Source organism: Arachis ipaensis, chromosome B09 (genome assembly GCF_000816755.2).
Source record: "Arachis ipaensis cultivar K30076 chromosome B09, Araip1.1, whole genome shotgun sequence".
Classification (NCBI taxonomy): domain Eukaryota; kingdom Viridiplantae; phylum Streptophyta; class Magnoliopsida; order Fabales; family Fabaceae; genus Arachis; species Arachis ipaensis.
Window position 1 is genome coordinate 15,615,656 of NC_029793.2, and position 6,652 is coordinate 15,622,307.

General features: G+C 36.7%; 1 long non-coding RNA gene across 1 annotated transcript; it reads left to right on the forward strand.

Moving 5' to 3' along the window:
• On the forward strand, positions 875-3,035 carry LOC110266516. The gene is made up of 3 exons (XR_002353925.1): positions 875-1,116; positions 1,709-2,485; positions 2,564-3,035. It is a non-coding gene; the product is annotated as an uncharacterized LOC110266516 (long non-coding RNA).

Consider the following 6,652-nt stretch of genomic DNA (forward strand, 5'->3'; position numbering starts at 1 on the left):
CAAATATAAAAAATATTTAATTAAATTTAATTAAAAAATAAGGGTAATTTATCTTCCTAAACCAAACTAACCCCAATATTACTTAAATTTCCAAATGTAAAAACGTTACATGAATGTCTCGTTGAATATTTCTATATAAATCGAATTCATCAAATTCGAATTATGGTTCTTAATAGTAAATTGAATCTATTGGATTCAAATTACTTGAATTAAAAATCTACTACTAAATCAAATAAAGTAGACACAATTTAGCTTCCTCCTTACTAAATCAAATTGATTGAGGCTGATTTTACAATGGGTTTGTATAGATTTGAATTTCGCTGGTACTAAATCGAAACAAGTAGTTTCGAATCAGTGGCATTGCTAAATCGAACTTAATAGCTTCGATTTACTACCATTGCTTGTCTATACTAAATCGAATCAAATGGGGTTAATTTAGTGTTATTGTACCTATAAATATAGAATTCGAATTAAACACCACCCTTTCCAGCCACCGAGCGTGGTATGAAGCAAGGACACTTCGCTGAGTTGTCGTGTCTGCGTGTCAGACATATTTCAGATACAACACTCACCGACACTCGACCGACACGTGTGTCTGCTGTATCCAACCGTGTCTTAATAAAAAGTAAAAAATTCTTTTCTGGACGTACGCTTGGACACATTTAAATACCATAACGTGTCAACATGTTCAGTCTTATTCTTAACATATATTCTTGAAATAAATTTAGATATAGTATATATTATTATTTATTAAAACAAAAAATATTTTAAATACTTGATATAATTAAAATAAGACATTAAAAATAATTAAAACATTAATTTATATTTTAATATCAATAAAATATCAAAATATCATTACGATTTATCTAAAAAATACTTTATATTTTATATGTATGCGTGTCCCCATGTCTTATAAGATTTTATATGTATGCGTGTCCCGTGATGTGTCGTATCCGTGTTAGTGTCCGTGCATCATAGCGGCCACCACACACAACCCGAATCCAAAATCTTGGAAAGAAACCCCAGAAAATTCAAATATGAACGAATGGAGGAGATCCGAATCATCTCTATCAGTTAAATGGAGTCGCGCATATTGCTGGTGCCGTCCATGAAGAGGTTAGTGAACAAAAATTTTTGTTTTGAACATAAATTATTCATCATAGTAATGTTAACATGGTTCTTGTAGTAGTTGTTTATAGTCCTTAGTTAGTAATTAAAAAATTAATTTTTTTTAATATAATCACTGGTTAAAAGTAGTAAGGTATTAGTTGGTTAGATTTTGACAACTTGAAATGGTATCTAAAAATGTTAGTTAGGATTGTAGGCTATGTTAGATTTGTTAAGTTATTAGTTTTATATTCGGCGAGATTTAGTTTAGGATTAGGGTTTAATATGACATAATTGTGGCAGGCATGATGCTGATTGAGTATTGCGAGATTTTTTTATACAATAAAGATAAATTTTTTTAGAGTAGTCACCTACTTAAACCCATTAGTTTTAGCATTTTCTACCTTTGTTTGAACGTGTGAGATTATATATTTGGGTTAAGTTTCTTTTTAATTGAATTGGGTCATGCATTATTTAGCGTTTTGTATTGGTTTCTATGAACAATTTTGTTTATGGTTATTGTAAATGATTTTTTTAAAATTAGGGCGTGCAGTGTTTAGCATTTTTAGAATTTTATTAATCGAACATTGTTTTGTTACAGTTGTGATAAACAGTTTTCTATCGTTGTCCAATCTATCGATATATCACCAACATGAGAAGGCAACAGGTATACCATTAGATGACAGGATCGTGCCGTACTTGTAGATGACTGATTTATACCATCTTGCAAGGCTGAATGAGACTTAGTTTAGATTGGATGAGCCATTAGTGAGCGTGTCCGATCCATGGAGAGATGGCGTCCAGAGACGCATACTTTTTACATGTCAGTTGAGGAGTGCACGATCACGTTGGAAGATGCAGTGTACCAGTTAGGGCTCCTGATCGACGGTTAGTATGTTAGCGGATACCTCACGGACTTTGAGCGACATATTGATGGTGGCCGCCCAGCGTGGGCATGGTTCGAGGAGCTGTTGGGTGTTTTTCCTCCTACGAACTACATCGATAAGTTCACGGTGAAGTGCACTTGGATGCAGGAGACATTTAGTGAGCTTCCGTAGGGTAGAGACGATGAGACGGTTAGGAGGTATGCCTAGGCGTATATCATGATGCTCTTATCGACGCAGCTATTCGGGAATAAGTTTGGTACACGTCTTCACATTCGTTGGCTACCCTACGTCGCCAGGCTAGAGGACATGGGTCGGTATAGTTAGGGGTCTGCTGCTCTGTCATGGTTATACAAGTGGATATATCATGTGGCCAATAGGAATATCGTCAAGTTAGCCGGTCCATTACAGCTCCTGCAATCGTGGATCTTTTGGAGGTTCTCTGTTTTCCGGCTGGATGGATTTGATATATTTCATTAGCTATTGGCGTCGAGGTACTTGCTTTTGGGTTATGCACCATGTTTTTAATAAGTTATCAATTTACTTTCTTGATAAAATGTTTTGGTTTTCAGATGGTCAGGTTATCAGCCGACGTTGAGCGACAAGGGGCCTCAAGTCATGCAGTGGAGGCTTAGGATAGATTTACTTCAGTCCGGGAATGTGAGTATTCATGGTTTCAATTTGTTGATCGCTAATGTTGTGTTTGCACTGTTTACTGTTTATGATTACTGAGGCGTTACATGCTGCCAAAGGTGAGATAAAAAGAATGACCATGATTCTGCATTCTCACCCTCTACAAGTGCAAATTCAATAGAAATAATATTGGAGTTTTTGTCCTGAGCAATCACGACAAGTAGTTTGCCGTACAGTTGGGTCTCGTCGACACTGACCAACGGCTTGCAATGACGGAGGCCTCGATACACGGTGGAAATGCCCAAAAAAGCTGATAAACCGTGATGTTATGGTTTATTTTGTATTGAATTGATCGGATTTTATCCATTATTCTCACACTTATTCATATAATTTGCATGTTTTACATTTTCCTTCCTAATTTTGTACTATGATTGAAAACATGCTTCTTTGACATTAAATTCGCTAATTTTAATCTTCTCTTATTACCATCTGATGCCATGATATGTTTGTTAAGTGATTTCAGGTTTTCCAGGACAGGAATGGCTTAGAGGATGGAAAGGAAGCATGCAAAAATGGAAGGAACACAAGAAATTGAAGTTTTGAGGATCTGGTAGCGACGCGCACGCATGGATGACGCGTACGCGTGACTAGTGCATCAGGCAAGCGACGCGTACGCGTGGATGACGCGTACGCGTGACCAGGAATTTGTTCAGCGATGCGTACCCATGGCTGACACGTACGCGTGACGAGCGTCACGTGCTGCATTAAATAGAAAATGCTGGGGGCGATTTCTGGGCTGTTTTGGACCCAGTTTCAGGCCCGAAAATACTTATTAGAGACTGCAGAGTGAGCTGGAAGGGGGTCATTCAATCATTCACACTTTTATACACACATTTTAGGTTTTAGATGTAGTTTTTTAGAGAGAGATATTCTCTCCTCTCTCTAAGTTTTAGAGTTTTTAGGTTTAGCTTTTCTCAAATTCAGATTTCTACCTTGCTTTTATTTAGTTTTCTTCTACTTTCATTTGTTCTAGTACTTTGTTTTGTTTACTTCTCTCATTGATTCCTTTACTTTGCTAATTTAGTTTATGAGTTCATGTGTTACTCTCAATTTTCATTAATGCAATTTATGTTTCACGTTTCTTATTGTTCAATTGCTTTGTTATTGTTATTTCTTTGCTTTGGTTGGTTTTAGATTTTGCTATGTCTTGTTAGTTTTCTAAGTTTTATTTTAGGCCTTCCAAGTGTTTGATAAAATGTTTGGTTGGATTTTAAATTAGATTTTTATGTTCTTAACTTGGATTGACCAATTAGAGACTCTTGAGTTATCAAAAGTCTCTTGTTGAATGGAGATTGAGACTTGCTGGTTGGCTTAGACTTCACTAAATCTAGTCTTTGATTAGGACTTGTGAACTTAAGTTGATTTTTCTCACTTGACTTTTCTTCATTGTTAGAGGTTAACTAAGTGAAAGTAAAAGGCAATTACCATCACAATTGATGATGATAATGAGGATAGGAATTCCAATTCTCAATCCTTGCTAGGACTTTTCTTAGTTGTTATTTTATTTCCTTGTTATTTACATTACTTGTCTCTTATCACAAAAACCCTAAAAATACTTTTCTATAACCAATAGTAACATACTTCCCTGCAATTCCTTGAGAGACAACCCGAGATTTAAATACTTCGGTTAATTTTATTGGGTTTGCTTTAAGTGACAAACAATTTAAACATTGACTGAGGTTTAGTTGTCGGTTTAGAACTATACTTGCAACGCGATATTTTTGTGAAAATCTTTACCGACATTTTCCTCCGTCAAAAGCCGATGAAAATAAGCTGATTAGTCATCCACTTGCTAACCAACCCGCACATGGTTCGTCCTCAACATCATGACACTACCTGGCATCGTGATCTGCACACCCAGTACTCATCGCAGCAAATTATTATATGACTCTTTCTAATCTCCATAAATCTGTGCCATAGCCTTCTGTTTAACTATCCAAATCCTCCTATAAGTCGGTCTAAACCCAAAATGTTCCTCTGTTGCATTCTGCAGTACCTTGATCGAGACAGCAGCATCAGCTCTGATCATGGGCAGTATGAAGGCCGATATGACATGATAATCAAGCATCTTGTGATCACTGGATATCGATGTGGCCAGGCAAGTATGAAAACCATTATACCATTTTACCTCCCAAATACCTCTGCACTGGCGGAGGCTGATCCGAATGAGCCATGTGCACCCGTTGCCGAACTTCTTGCACTTGCCATAGTACTTACGATGATCGGATTCCAACACTTTATACTCAATCCTTTATTGACCCGAAATCAATAGGTACTCCCAGATCCCCCGACTGTGCCATGGCATCCAAGTTCAAAGTTGAAAAATGCTATAAGTCTTCACGCTTAACACGACTTCCTCTTTATCCTGAAATTGCTGACCAACTTGGAATTCAGATAGAGCTCTTATATTCTGTGTATCTCTGGCCCCGAAACCAACATGTACTCCTAAATCTCCCTGCTGTGCCATAGCATCCAAGTCCAAAGTTGAAAAGTGCGGTGGGTACTGATGAGTTCCTGAACTATATGCTCCTCCACCCACAACTGGAGTAGTCCTTGCTATATCATCATCTATCGTGGCAGGCTCTACATCATCATCATCATCATCATCATCATCATCATGCAGTGCATCCTCAACGCCATTCGACACTTCACCTTCTTCGAAAACCGGGACCATAATAGGAGTACCAGGTGTCGTAATCGCAACCTCACCCAAGGGTCCAATGTCACCTATTCCTCCATCACGACCGCGATTCAGATTAGCTGCAACGAACGGAGATGCAACTAAAATTGCTTCGGGTATAATCACGGGTACAGCTGACGAGGCACCAACAGGCATAGAACTAGAACAGGCTGGCATTGCTGAGGATTGAGGATTTCGATTCGATCTTCCAAAACTATAGACCACATCCACAAGCTTCGCCAACAGCTCAGGGGTCCTCATCTCGAGAAGTTGACAATGGAACAGAACTTGTAAATATTCGTCACTGCCTATGACAAATGAATCGTACTTCACATCATCGCGTAACACGAAAATTGAAATTCTGTGGAATAACTTCTCCACGCATTTCACGCCATGTAGCCCCAATTTCTAGAGTATAGTATTCTGAAACTCAGTGAAATTCGTCAAAGGTTTGAGGAAAACACTCAGCGGGTCCTTATCAGTAAATTTTGTTCCTAATCACGTTTTCTTCTTAATGGACCCTCTATAATGCACCAAAACTAAAAAACTCTCATCACTAGCCATTGTGAGTCCCATTATGGTGAAAAATTCACATTCAGCTCGTATTTATATATGTTAGGACTATACTAAATCGAATTAATCTGTTTCGAATTATACATATGGAATATTTTCTAGTAAATCGAATCTAATGATTTCGATTTACCATTACCCAATACTCACTGTAAATCGACTTTAATGGATTCGATTTACTAAGGGGGCTAAATCGAACTTTATGGATTCGATTTAGTATAGTCCATATAAATCGAAACTTATAGATTGATCTAATAGAGGATGACCTAATTCGAATTCTTTGAATTCGATTTACTTTTGTATCACAACTTCAAGTAATTTGAATATAGTAGATTCGATTTATTACTAACAACCTTAATTCGAATTTGATAAATTCGATTTACATAAAAATATGCAATGAGACAACCACGTAATATTTTTAGATTTGTGGGATTCAAGTAATATTAGAGTGACTTTTGTTTATGAAAGTGAATTACCCAAAAAATAACTTATTCACTAAGTATTTATTTTTATTTTTATTACTCTCGCACACAATAAATAAAAATCAAACTTAAGTCTTTAATTTGTGAGATATGGTATAAATCTTAGCTTTATCACTGCTAGTGTGCCATTATTGTTGTGAAATTAAGAAACAGCGAGTAAACAAAAACATTGAATGGTCTTTGCTAGATTTGCAAAATTATCTGCTCCCTGTGTGGGATTATCAAAGAGAGACATT